Here is a 14,947-nt window from a genome sequence, read left to right on the forward strand (position 1 = left end):
CTGGGGCCAGGACACCAGGGCCCCCACCTCAGATCCTTTCATCAGGAATCAGAACCGACACCTGAGAGGCCACAGGCTCAGGTTCCCTGTAAAATAAAGAGATACCAGGATGGAAACATCCAGGATGAACAGTCACCTGCTGCCCCTTGCCCCTCTGCACTTGCTTCCCCCACCCCCAGCTATAATATCACCTACAGCAGAGCTTCCCAGTAGACATTCTACAACCATCAGATGTTCTGTTCTGTGCTGTCCGGTATGGCAGCCACAGGCTACATACAGTTAGTTATTAAGCACTTGAAATGTGACCCTATGTGGAAGGCCTTGAGTGCCAGGAAAAGAAGGTAGGACTTTGTCCTATGGGTAGTAGTGAATTATGGGAGGTGTCTGAGCGAAGGAAGGTTTGATAAGAGCAGCAAGACTTTATGCTTTTATTTGCTTATTGGTTTGATTGCTACCATTGACTGATCATGTCCTTCTGGATGACGGGCCCTCGTCTAAGCTCATGCTCAATTTTTAAAAAAGATTTTTATTTATTTATTTGGGAGAGAGAGACAGCAAGTGAGAGAGCACAAGCAGGGGGAGCGGCATAGGGAGAGGGAGAAGCAGGCTTCCCGCTAAGCAGAGAGCCTATGCGGGGCTGGCTCCCAGAACCCCAGATAATGACCTGAGCTGAAGGCAGATGCTTAACCGACTCAGTCACCCAGGCGTCCTGCTCATGCATAGTCTCATTTAATTCTTATGTACAGCCCTATGAGGTTGATGCTTTATAGGTGGAGAACTGAAGTTCAGTGATGGCAAGTGGCAAGCAATTAGTGGGTGGCAGAGGAATTTGAACCCAAGTCTGTCTTACTTCAAAACACTGGCTCAAAGAAAATTCAGCTACTATCAGACTTTTTTATAAAAGGGGGTTGGGATAGGAGAAGGGTTAGTGGGGTCTCCTACACCGGTGTCCAGAATCAGTGCTGGCACTCAGACAGGCTGAGTAAATCCTTGCTCATTTAAATTGAATTGAGTGAAGGCTCTGGCAAATCCTTAATCCAGACTGGGTTATCAAGAGCTAAGTTTGGCACAAGCCTCTAAGAAACCTATTTTCACCAGGCAGCCTGGGAATCCAAAGCTCTTATGGCCTTACACAAAGTTTACTGTCCATTAGAGCTGCTAACAAGCCCAGCTGCTTGGCAAAACTATTTCCAGGGGCGATGGCCAGGCCTAGGACTACTAGAAGGGGACAGGTGCGAAGCCTTGCTTTGTGAAGGTGGCATTTCTGCTGGCCCTCTCTTAGGGATCTGCCTGCCCAGGTTCTCGCCAGGGGTATCTGAGCTAACCTCCCCAGCTAGGAAAAGGAGCCTGGACCAGGGCTCCATGGGGCCCAAAGACAAGGTCAGACCCAGAGATACAGGGTTCAAGGAAACAGGATCAAGAGGCTTTGATCTCTGGAAAATCACTTTAAGTAGAATTTGTCTTCATATGCTGCTGTACCAAATTTGCCCCTCTGTCCTCTCCCAACCTACCCTCAGTCAGAACTTTAGTTTCTCATACCCCCCAGGTTCTCTTAGAAAACTTTGTGAAAACTTCATTTATTCTGAGATGTCAGGACCTTACATCCAACTGTTAAAACCTTCTATCCCCTTTCTAGGAAAATTATATTCCTTGGTGGAAATCCAGGCCCTCTGGTTTTGTGGGGATAGGGTTAGACCTAAGATCAAACTTGTCTGCGGACAAAGCCATCCTGGCTGATATCAAAGCAATTTGGAATCTATGAGAGAACAACTCCAATAAGGCATATCAAATGAAATGAGGCAAGTCCTTCAATTTGCAGGTGTTTACTGAACACCTCCCACCATCGTTTGCCAGGAGCTGAGAGGCAAACCGAGCACTGAAAGAGGCAGCCTAAGAATATCAGCAACAGGTGGAAGACTCTGGACTTGGGAGACAAAAGATCTACGTGGGTGTAAGTTCAAGCTCCACCACTGAACTGTGTGATCTTAGACAAATTATTGGCTTCTCTGAGCCTCCCTTCTAACTTTCTTTGATTTGGGGAGCCAAGTTGAATGGTTTAGAAGCTTAAGCTGTGGTAACAGACAGACCCAGGTTTGACTCCTGGTTTTGTCACCTATTATTGCTGGGCCTTGAGGAAACTCCTCAATCTATGATTCAGTTTCCTCATCCAGTAAATGGGGATAGCATAGTGGTTGTGAGAATTCAATATAAGAACACAGTGCCATTCTCAGAATCTCAATATGTACATTGTCATTATATTGACATTATATATATATATATATATATCACTTCTTTCTGGAAGACTAGGTGTCAGACAGGGAGGGAGAGGAAGTGCTGAGAAACTGAAGGATATGTATCAGAAATGAAGCTGGACCAGTGAGAGGATGAAGTCAAACAGCAATGGCAGAACTCAGGAGCCAGGGAACCCATTCAGAATCAATGTGCAGTTGTGCACAAAGCTGCCTGCCTGAGGGGGCCAGTGGGAGTGGAAATCCCACCTGAACCCCACTCCCTGGAAACCTTTGCCTGTGTTGGCAAATTGTGCACAGGGTTGGGCAGGCAATAGGATGAGGCCTGTCCTGAGGGGTCAGGGCAGCTGCAGCATTGGTGGTATAGTGGTTAGCATAGCCACCTTCCTAAGGGGTCCAGGCAGGTCAGCCTCGGGGATAGGCACAGGTGGAAGAAGGAAGGAAGTCCTGCAGCTCAAGGACCCTGGTGGCTGGTGTTCTAGGGACTCAGACGTGAAGACCTTGCCTGGGAAGACAGGACAGAACTCAGTCCCCAGAGCACTTCAGGGCTGGTAAGAAGACAAGGCAGACATTCTGGCGAAGGGTGACCCCAGACCGGTGATCAGAAGGCACAAACCAAAGGGCTGTGATGATGGAATGGGCCACAGGTTCAGGCTGGGCTCAGGCACAAAACTGCCTCTATCCTGGGTCACGGAGAATGAGCAGTCTGGGCCTACACTCACTGGGGATGAGGATGAAACAGGCAGCTATTGATGCTGGAGGGGGCAGACCATGGGGGCAGGGCACTGGCAGATCTATAGGAACTTTTTCCCAAAACCTTTGGTAGCCTAATGCTCCGCACTAAGCTGTGTAGCAGGATTCACCTCTTCCTGGAGAGGCAGTTCCCAAGTGGAATGGTGTTACGAACAAGGAGATGTTCCTTTGCCCAGAAATATTGCCTTTATGAGTCTCTATGCTTCTGCTATTACTGTGTAATTTCTTGGGATGAAGTCAAAGGTCACGAGCTCAGATGTTACAGGAGCCAGACAGTGGCATAAATGGGAGAAGGAAGCCAGATAGGGAGAGATAGGGACTGGTAAGAACTGCAGCAAGTCAGGGAGCAAAGGTTTCCTTTAAGGAGGGCAACAACTGCTCAGCTCAGCCAGTTCTTACCCGGTAGGAATGTGCAGCCGGTACTTTCAGTTCTTCCCATATTCTAGAAGAAGCCAGAAATCTAAATTTTTATGTAAATTTTTCTGTTTTTTTTTTTTTTTTTTTTTAATAAAACTCTTGAGGTTATCATGATGTTGACCAAACCCACAAGCATCTATGGGTCCTATGTGGCCTCTGGCTTGGGAATTTCTCTCTCCAAGATCCCCTGGAAATGCATCTCTCTCTGAGAGAGGTCTCACATTGGGTCCCTAACATCTCCAGGGGAGAGTGCTACTCCAACACACTCTTTATTTCTTGTCCCAGAGGCTCAGGCTTCTGAAGATGGAAAAATGGGAAAGAACACAGAAAGCAGAGGAGTAATATTGAGGACAAACCTCACTGACTTCATTATTTTGTGCCCAGTACATGCTGTATGCCTGGTCTCCACCAGTCGTTATCTATAGACACAGGTTCTGGGAGACAGGAAGACAGCTCTGAGGCCAGGCAGGTCCCATGGCTCGGTTCCATGTACTTAGGGCTAAGGGCTGGTGACAGCCCAGAAGGGTCATGGCTTCTCTCTGGGAACCAACTCCTTCTTTTCCCTCCCCCCGCCCCCCAACAGCTCTTCTGGCCTCTATCTCTCTGTGGTAGTTTTTATAAGAGTCATCTTACTGTGTGGGTTTTATTAGCAAGCTATTGCTTCTCACAACTCAACTCTGAACCTTTCAGTTGTGGTTTCCACCTTGGGCCAGTGGACTCCGAAGATGCAATTAATATATCCTTCCACCCTCCCACACAGGGGAGAGTACACCACCTCAGGGCAAGAGGGAGGGAGGGGTCTAGATGTAAGGTCTGACTTCAAAATAATAAACAAATCATAGGCAGTATTACCTTGCTGAGAAACTTGAGGCTCAGAAGGACTGAGGTCCCCTGTCATAAACCATGGAGACAGTGAAGGAGGAGGGGCTCACACCAGAGCTTTGGTCCTTCCCTCACCCCATGTCCCCATTTTTCAATTAGGAAAAAGGTTTGAGGCCAGACTGCAGGCCCTATGCTAGAGCTCTCTGAAGAAGGCTCAAGAAGTGTAGGAATAAAAAAGAAAAGAAAAGAAAAGAAAAGAAAAGAAAGTGTAGGAATAGGGCAGCCCGGGTGGCTCAGCGGTTTGGCACCGCCTTCAGCCCAGGGCGTGATCCTGGAGACCCGGGACAAGTCCTGCGTCAGGCTCCCTGCATGGAGCCTGCTTCTCCCTCTACCTATTTCTCCCTCTGCCTGTGTCTCTGCCTCTCTCTGTGTGTATCTCTCATGAATGAATAAAGTCTTTTTTAAAAAGAAAGTGTAGGAATAAGGCCTTTCAGTCTGACTGATGAGATACAGGTGGCACACCACAGAAGAGGACCAGAGAGGATCTGGTGTTGCTTCCTTCATTTCACAGGCATTGATCAGACTCCTGTTGTGTGGTCTACCCACAGACTGCTCCCAAGGGGCCTATAACTCACTGGGGAGAAGACTTTGCCTCAACCCCTTGTTAGAGCTGTAAAAGGCTTTTGGATCATCTAATTATGAATAATCTGGAGTTTTCAATCTCTCTGTCTCTCTCTGTCTCTGTCTCTCTTTCTGTCTGCAGCATTTTAGAATTTGTCCATTAATCATTTCAAAGTGGGTTCTCTGGTTGAAGAGGATAGAAGAAATCCTGAAGTTCCTATCCACTTGACTCCCCTCCCTCCCCTGCTCCCATCTAGCAAAGCAGTCTCTGAGGAATCCTCCTAAGAAAAACAGTTCAAAAAAATCTGTTTTAGGAGCACCTGGGTGGGTCAGTGGTTGAGCTTCTGCCTTTGGCTTTGGTTGTGATCCCATGGGGAGCCTCCTTCTCCCTCTGCCTGTGTCTCTGCCTCTCTTTTTATGTCTTTCATGAATAAATAAATAAAATCTTTTTTAAAAATATGTTTTAATCTGGTCCAATCCCTGAAAAATCCCAGTTTTGGAAATTGAGATCCCAAGAGGTCAAAATACTTGCCGAAGGCCACAACCTGCACCTCCTAATTGCAGGCAGGGTTCTTTCCTTGGCCACTGTCATACAGTAGTGTAAACATGAAGTACCAGAAAGGGAAAGTAAGTGGTGGGAAAGCCAGAGGGGCAGATAGAATTCAGTGTGGGTTACTCAGGGAGACAGGAAACTTGAGTGGGGGCCCTGATAGGTGGCTGAGAGGAGCAGAGGCGGTCATTCAGGAAAAGGGCATAGGTCAAGCAGGTGTTAAATTCCAGAATCCTGTAGATAAGCAGTGTCCTGCTGATGGAAAACTGGGATGGGGCTAGGATCAGGTTCCATGTAGAGAGAAGGCCTAGGGTGTAGACTTGGGCTGGTGGTAGTTGGAGGGTTGAATTCTTTCCCTCCCAGTTTACCCAGATGAATCTGCTGATAGATCCCAAGTATGCTTAGCTCTGGAAGAACTACAGGAGGCTGGAAGTCCAGACAGGCAGGCAGGCAGGCACAGGGGTGAGTAGAAGCGGTGTATTAAGTAAGGCTTAGGACAGCAGCTGGGTTGCATTAAAAATGAATCAAGATGATGTTTGAATGAAAACAAGAATGGAGTGCTGGGGAAGAAGCATTCTGAGGACTGCGAGTGCCAGCAGCCAGGGCGGGGCAAGGTTCCTCAGCAAGGGCCACGTCAACCCCAGATGTAAGCCATAAACCGGGACTTCCAGTGTCTGTCTATTCAAATGAGACAGGAAAGGTGGAGCTGGCTTTGGAGAATAGCCCTTTCTGGAAACCTTCGTTCTCTTACCCCTAAAATGGACATAACAACCTCAACTCTACCTCTATCCGGGGCTGCTGTAAGCAGCAAATGAAATCAAGTTGAGAATCATTGAAGGCTTTTACCAAGGTTGAGGTCACAACTAAGCTCCTTCAGAAGCGGCAAAGTATGTGACTTGGGCCCTGGAGTAAAACCAGGGGGAATGGAGGCTGGTCTGTCTGGCTGAAGACATTTGAATTAAAGATTCCAGAGCCTCATGTTGGCCAAATGAAATGCATCTGCCTGGCACCCTTATCCCTAGCCTGTACTCCCTGAACTAAGGTTTGGCAGAGAAATGCTTAAGGTCTGAGCCTCCCAGGAGGATATATATATATATATATATATATATATATATATATTCTCAAGGAGGCATCAAAAACTACCCTGTCCATTATGATAGCCACCAGCCACATGTAGCATTTAAATTTAGATCTAAATTACTTAAAATTAAAAATTTAGTTCTTCAGATACACTAGCCAAATTTCAAGTGCTCAATAGCCACATTGTGGCTAGGGGCCACCAAGCTGGACAGCACAAATATAGAACATTTTCATCATCATAGCAAGTTGTGTGGGTCAATGCTGCTCTAGGCCTATAATGGTAGAATGATAGGTATTACGGTAGAGGGTTTCTTCCCTGAGGCTTCTCAAAAGGCAATACACCATGTATAAGGTTCTTTCTCTGCCTAAGTGATCTCTTCCACTTTTGCCACTTCCTTTCACCACCAGGCTTTGATAACTCACTAACTCCTCATAGTGAAACCACCATGCTCATTGTGCATCTGCTCAGGACCAAAGGTCAAATGGGAGAGAACAAAGGGCTCTCCCGAGGTTATCATATCTTCCACTATATTAGTAACTGAAAGTAAGAATTTCTGAGCCAAAGGGAGATGGCAAGCATGATAGAATCAAGGGAGACATCCTGGGGTAGATAGAACCAAATGGTACCCTTCAAACAGCATAGAAGAGGTGGCTACCTGCTTTTATCAGGGAGGCAGCATAGCCAAGTCATTAAGAACACATGCTTCCTGGGTTGGAATCCCAGCTCTTCTACTTATTAGCTGTATAACCTTGGCTTCACATAGTCATTCTGAGTCTTAGTTTCTTCATAGGTAGTATGGGAAAGGTACTTACTCAGAGGGCATTATAAGAATTAGATGAGTTAATGGCTGGAAGGCACTTAGAACAGAGTCTGGTGTGGAATAAGTGTTAGCTAGTAGGAAGAGGAGGAGGAGGAGCAGCAGTGTTTGATTATTTGTCAAGGCCTTGAATAAGGCAAGTTTACCATACTTACCAACCTTATTGCATACTGTGCACTGGCTCTTCCCCCACACCCCTTACATACCCCCTAGATTTTTTTCCATCATGATGATGACTGTTGAGCACTTAATTGTTTCTCTGGTTTTAAGAGCCACTGCTCGGCCCCATCACCAAGGCCTTGTCTTGCCTTTGCCACACCATAGAGATCCCCCAGTCTTTCCAACACCACATCTCCAGCCTGGTAAATACGGGCCAGGCCAAGCAGTGGGCTGTCCACCAGGCCCCAGAGCCCCCTCAGGCAAGCAGCAAGGCTCCTCCTTATGCCAAGCGCACAAGGATTAGCCCTGAAGCTCCACTTGACCCAAGACCAGTGCATCCAGACAATGGCACCCCAAAGGGAGACCATTTGGAGCCACAGGCAAGTTGAGTCCATCAGATTCCTTCTCCAAAATTTGAATAAAGGAAGACCCAAAGAATAGGCAGCTGGTTAGCATACCAGGCTGAAGCTGAAAGATGAGGGAACCAGAGAAACCCATGATGGTCAAGTGAGAGCTGAAGGGAAGAGGCAACGAAACTTCAGTGTACAGTGAAAGAATCGCCCTGAGCTGAACATCTCTTGCTAAGGAAGTAGGAGAGCAGCACCTTTTACCACTTGCCCTTCCTTGCTGCTTATGTGGAAATACTGCTTCTCTGTCTTCCCTAGAAGCTTAGAAGGGACTTGAAGGAAGTATAAACACAAAATCTCCATAAACACTTTTATGATGCGCTTGCACTTCTAATGAAAAACAGTCCCCATTAAAACAAACAATTTGTGGGATGAACATATTAGTGCAAACACACCATAGTACACCCCTCAGATGCCCAGTAGGTCCTTCCTGGTATGCCTATGAGTGTCTGGGCCAGGGCAGATCAGGTGATCTGGCTGGCAGAAGGACAACCCCTTTCTCCTCTTTGATCCATGTAGTCCCTCTGTCAAAGAGAACTAGCTTCCTAGACAAAGAGGCCACACTTCAATCAAGAGTCTGCCAATGTGATTTGATGAACTAATAGAGCAGCTCTCACCAAAATAAACTCTGGGCTAAACACAGGAGAGCCAACCCAGGCATCAAAGCTAACTCCTTGAGCAAGTCTGTTTATCTTTCTGGACCTCAGGTAATTTGTCTGTAGAAAAGGAGGAGAGAATTCAGATTTGATCATCTCTTGGACTCCTTGCACTTTTCTCATTGATCCCAGGGACCCTTGAGCCATGTCATCTTTAGCCTGCCAGCCTTTGGCCTTCCCAGCAAGCTAGTCTCCTGATAAACAAACCACAGAAATCCTGCTCTTTCTTATTTTTCTCCCCCTTTCCTTCCTCTGACATAACCAGCATCTGTGTTGGGGGTTCCTCAGCTGGGGTGTGGAGTTAGAACAGTTAACTGGTAGAAGCAGTGACAGGGCCCAGCACCATGCAGAGAAGGCTGGCGTCAGAGGATCTGCTGTGTTCTTGGTTGTTATTTTTGACACCCCACTTATATGGAAGCTGGGTGAGGCGGCCTGGCACATCAAATGTACCTCTGTGAAAGCTGAAAAAGGAATATTTAAAACACACACACACACACACACACACACACTCAACAACAACAACAACCACTTCCTAGTAATCCAACACCTCCTCTGCTTGCGAAAAGGAGCCTGGCCTTGTTTTGGGGGGTGGTGGAAGTGGGGTAGGGGGAGAGCATTAGGCCCTACCTACCTGGGCCCTGAGGCACTCCAAACACAGAGGCCATTTTCATCCAGCCTTCAGAAGTTTCCTTTTGTGGCATCACGGTGTTAAAAATATTCCTCCCTGAAGGTGCAACCGCGGCAGAGCAGATGTCCCTGACTGAGCACTTGGGAAGGAGCTATTAAAAGGAACGTAATTAGGTTGTCATCCTGGGGCCTCCGAGCCAGGCTTCCGAACGCCATCTTTGTTGAAAGTTTTCCAGGCATCAAATATTTGCAGAACCCGATTTACCAAAAAGGCTGTTAATACCCAGTAGGACCAGGCTGCATGTAGCAAAGGCAAAATGACTCTGTGGGTCAAGGTTGGTGTCATGCCCTAAGACTCATTTTTCTGTGTCCTCTCCCCATTTTGGGTCCCAACTCGGCTCCCTAATTTCCTCTCCCCTCCTCCTCCCACCACCTCCCATCACAATTTGCTCTTAGGAAAGACTCTATTTACCTCTTAGCACGAATATAAGTAAGCCACTGAGCACCTCTCACTTCTCCAGGAATGTGGGATTCATGCCTGAGCTCTGTACACTGTAGGGTACAAAAGGCTTTGTCTCCTTTTGTAAAAAGGATATCAAGCATTGGAGTACAGGTTGGGGAGCATCTTCCTAGTGATCCTGAAATTGCACTACAGACTGCCACCTACTTCTCTAAGTACAGAGCTAGCCTACCCCACCCTGGTGGCATCTGTTGTAATCACTCCCCTTCCTTCCCGCTGGTTAGATCCTACAGCCTCATCTATCCCTCCATTTCTTTGGTCGTTCATCTGTCTATGCATCCAACATCCATTGAAAGTCTCTCTGGCAAGAATTGTGCTGAGTGGGAAAGAGGGTAGAGAACATCCACAGTCACCATCCTTGTTGTCATGGAGGGAGACAGCATAGATGGAAAAAGACACTCACCAGATCATTACAGAAATAAATGTAAACAAAGGAGAAGGAAGTACATGGTGCTGTGAGGATACATCAGAGAGGATGTACCCTTGACCTGTTAGGGAAGTCAAGGCAAGGAAGGTAGCCCAGATGAAATGAACTGAGCTCAGAGCTGGGGGGAGTGTGTTTGTTGGTGAGGGAGGGATGGAATATATGCTTGATGATTGGCTCCTTCAGCTGGATTGACTTGTGCAAAGGCCCTGGTTGAGGATGAGGAAAATACCACGATTTTCTCCTACTGGGCTTTAGGAAACATCAAGGATTTTAGTTACAAGATAAAAAGGAAGGGTGGAGGAAGGAGAATCTGAAACCAGTGTCTGAAACCCTCTGTAGAAGATGGACTTCTCATAGGTGGTTGAGACATGGCTCTACAAACATACAAATCAGACTGGGTTTTCTTTGGTAACAGAGAGCTGGACCTGGCCTCCTCTTCCTGGAGGCTTTCCCTGATATTCTGACATGCTTTTTACCTTTTAGCAATCTATCACAGCTATTTGCCCAGGTCAGGAAATATTATTTTGCAGTAAAATTGTTAATGGCTACCTAACATTCCAGAGTAGAGAAAGCCACAGTTTCACTCAATAAGCACCCTATTGTTGAACTTATGGACAATGTTTTGCAACCCTAAGTAGTTCTTCCATGAACAAACAGGATTGTATATCATCTTTGCCCACTCCTTTGACTTTTGCTCAGGATAAATTTTGCTACAAACTAATAAATGTGAGGGTCAGCTTTACTAAACACTAGTCTTCTTACCTGCTGACCCTGTACATCCAAACAAGACATAGTGCTTTACCCACTCTGCATAGAATTCTGCTGCATCAACTCAGTGAGTTTGGAAGAAGGGATGGGAGGAGTCACAGCACAAAGAACCAAAGTGGGCTAGGTGCTAGATAGGCTGGGAGTGAGGAGTACTCCATCACCACTTACCTCCTTCTCTATCTTATCCTCCCCATTACAATGGACGAATCCATCTGTGCTGCTGGAGGGCTGTGCCCTAATGCTCAGCACTCTACTTTTCCAGTGTAGACAGAGACTGAAGGAGGGAGAGGCTAGAACCTCCAGCAGTGACCTCTCTGCAGGAACTTTCTCTGGAAAGCTTGCAGTACACCCACCTCAAATATATAGGGAATATATGTTAAAAGAGAGAATTCCTAAAGGAGACCAGGCTTGGAAACAGGAGACCAATCTGTGGTGAAACTTTTGTTACAGATGTATTGTGTAAATCATCTAATCTCTCTAGGCCTCTGTTTCTCCATCCATCACATGGAGTTAATCCTTTTATCCCTACTTGACCAGGATGATGAAAACATGAAGTAAATAAATGTATCTACTTAAATGAATTAATCAACATGAAACTGTATGGGAATACACAGGCAGAAAAGAAGAAACCAAGATTCAATAAGCTGTAACACGAGTGGCTTTGTGTTGTGCTGTTATATCACTGGTGCCTAGAACTGTGCCTGGCACTCAGTAAATATTTGTAAAATGAACAAATATACCCAGAAGCACTTACTCTGTCCCGTGCTGGGTGCTTCATAGGCATTATTCCACTTAGCCCTCACAAATAGCTCTTTACCAGATACGAAAACCGAGGCTCAGACTGGTTAGGTAACTTCCAAGCATTGTTCAGCTAGCATTGGGCCTGATTTAAATTTAACTGTAAGTTCTTCTGACGACATTCTCCTAGCTCTTCCCACCTCTGCTATATGTTGCAGGGGAAAAGTTGCTGTGATGTGTTGATGTTGCCCTACACTAAATGAGCTAATCTTTATTAAAAGCTACAGCACCTGGCACGCAGTTAGTGTTCTACAAATGTGATCTATTAAAATACTCTATTAGTTCCTTTTTTTTTTTTATAACCACGTTGTAAACACCTTAAGGGCAGGGGTCATTCTCTACAAGGCCAGATGGAGTAGTGGCCTGAAATATCGATTAACTAAATAGCATTATTTTTATGGTGATAGTAAAGTGGAAGCAGAGGTGCTTCCTGTAAGGCAGGGCTTTGGGGACAAAGCTGGTCTGACCGTGACTTTAATGGGAAGCGAGAGTAGGCCATGACTCTCCAGTGGCTTGGAATCCAGGTGGTCAACAGGGAAACGGGTAGAGTCAGACGCAAGGAAAAGACAGCAACCAAGACGCAAGGAAAAGACAGCAATCAGGAGCCCGGGCTGCGGCGCACTGCCGACAGCAGGTTACGGCTCTAACAGCTTCTGGCTCCGCCCCCGGAGCCTGCGACCGGGGAGGCTGAGCGTAGCAGGGGTGGGCGGGCCTGGGAGGGAATCTGCACCAATCCCCTGGCACCCCCTTCGCCGCCGGGGCCTAGGTGGTGCTGGAGGCCACTAGACTCGGGAACAGATGTCAGTTACTGGAAAACTTCCCTCCCCTGCCGCACCCAGAGGCAATGCAGGAAAAGGTATTTAGCATTTGAGTCTAAATGCTTCACCCTTTACCAGAGCTGAGCCTCAGTTCCTTTACCTACAAAATAGTAGTTTCTTTTCATTGGGGTTGTAGCAATTAAACAAAATAGGGCATGAAAAAGCGTGGAACACAGGCACCTATAACACAGGGCCAGTGGTCAAAGGAAATCAGCTACCTCGAGATAGCAATCGGCCAGAGGGCAGGAACTATACCTGAATCACAGCTTGCCAGGGTGCTCGGGCACATTCAGCTGTTAGTATACTTGTTGAATGAATGAGGGCCTGAATGGCTGGAATCCCATTAACGCTTCATCTCTTCTGGTTAGCCTAGCCTGTTGTAGGCCTCTCTAAAGGTCTTCCTAAAAGGGATTTCTAAAACGGTGAACACCCAATTTCTTTTCTCCTCTTCCAGAAGGGCCTGAGGAAAACATGAAGGCCTGGACGCTGGGGGAGGAAAAGTGCCACTTTCATAATGAAGACAAATTCATGGTGTTACCAGGACCACGGCCCTCAGCTGCTTGCATTCTCATTTTGTACCTTCTTGCTTCTGAATACTAGGGCAGCAGGCTTCACCACACTGTGGACTGACTATATGGAGGATGGTATTAATGATAGCATCAGGCCACCAGGATCTTGGAAGGGCTGAGTGATCCTTAGAGGTGTATAATGGTTAGAATTAAGGAATGAATGATTTAAAAGAGTGGTTAGAATTGAGGCATTGAGATTGGAGTTTGGAAATCACCTGGAGTTAGGATTCAGTAATTAGTTACTACTGAATTTCTGAGAAAACAGAACTAGTGGCCAGATAGGATAGGGGCTACCACTTTGATTTGAAATTTAAAATGTCCTATTCCAGAGACCTGCTGCTTTCATTACAGAGAGCCAGAGATTCCTGTCTTCTGATTGGCTCCTCAAAAGTCTTGGGTATAACCTACAGATGGAGGAGGTTGAGCATGTACACATACCAGGTGTTGTAAAGTCTAGCATATAGGATTCCAAAGGTGTCTAAGACAAAGCCCCCTACAATGAAATTGAGGTGACCACGATGTGAATGACCTGCTCTGGGCCCAGCCCTGCCACAACCCAGTGACTTTGGGAAAACCTTAAATATCCTAGCCTCAGCTTTTTCAACTGGCAAATGGACCTAACCTCAGAGGGCTGTTTGGAAAACCCTGAATGATCACAGAAGAAAAGGACTTTGAAGTGAACATTCTCTGGCAGAGTAAGCTCTTCCAAAGTGAACTATGAGGCAAAGTCTGGGTACCTTACCTTCAAGGGAGGGTTGAGGCCTCGCTTCCCTCCATGAAAACTTAGGATTTCCCAAGACCATTTCCAGGGGGGCTTATGCTTCTGTACAGGAACTGACAAAGAACCAACTCACACCAAAAGCTTCCCAGGCTCATAGTACTCCCTACCGTGCGCACGCACACACACACACACAAACACACACACACACACTCACACTCCAGCCAACCCTTTTGGGGTTGAAGTATGACCAATCGTATGAGTCACCAGGATAAAGTAAGGACTCAACAAATATTTATAAAATGAATGAATGAATGAATGAGGGAATAGATGAGTAAATGGTTCCATAAATGGGCAGATACTCCCTTAGAGAATGAGACTGCTTCCTAATCCAGGATGCTGAGTGCTCTCAAAGAAAGTCATTGGGACTTTCCTAGTGAGTGCTCCATTTTGGAGCCGCACCCTCTACTTTCCCTCAAGCCCTAAATGTCTTTTCTCCCCAGCATCATCATGGGCCACTGTGTCCTAGACTCCTTTGGGTCCTCTTTTGGGACCATAGTCTGTATGCTAGACTCTACACCTGGTGTGTAGTAGATGCTCAATAAATATGTGATAAACTGCAAGAGGAGATACCAAGATAAGTAAGACTTGGGCCCTGCCTTCCAAATGTTTACAGTGTAGTGGAAGAGAAAAGATAGATGGGTGAGTACTACATAACAAAGCACCTATAGGTAACTGGTACCAAAAAAGTGTCAGGGAGTGTATGCTATAGGAGCTCAGAGCTGAGAAAACTTACTCTGGACTGAAAAAGTCTGGAGAATGCTTCCTGAAGGAAGGAAATGGTATCTGAAGCTGGCCCTTGCAGGAAGAGAAAGATCTGGCGGCAAGGGAGCAGGTGTTGCTGATAAGGAAAAAGGAGATGGGCAGCTCCTGAGAGGAAGGCTAGTTCAAGTTATATGCATAAGATTTGGGTAGATCTAGTGTAGCTGGAGAGCAGATTCAAGCAGAAGAGTGTGCCATGTATGTCTGCCCAGAGTTTTGAAAGCTAGGGGGAGGAGGGATATGGATCAGGGAGCTAGTGAAAGCTTCTAAGCAGAAGCTCAGAAAAGTGCTTTTCTGACAGAAAGTGAAAGGAAAGCTGTGAGATGGGAAGAATGGTCCTGGGAGAGA

At 46.5% G+C, this 14,947-nt stretch overlaps 1 long non-coding RNA gene across 1 annotated transcript in view; it reads left to right on the forward strand.

Moving 5' to 3' along the window:
* Window positions 1-14,947, forward strand: part of LOC121490987 — a 138,019-nt gene that overhangs the window by 62,313 nt on the left and 60,759 nt on the right. The gene's annotated exons all lie outside the window — the stretch shown is intronic.

This window comes from Vulpes lagopus, chromosome 5 (genome assembly GCF_018345385.1).
Source record: "Vulpes lagopus strain Blue_001 chromosome 5, ASM1834538v1, whole genome shotgun sequence".
Lineage (NCBI taxonomy): Eukaryota > Metazoa > Chordata > Mammalia > Carnivora > Canidae > Vulpes > Vulpes lagopus.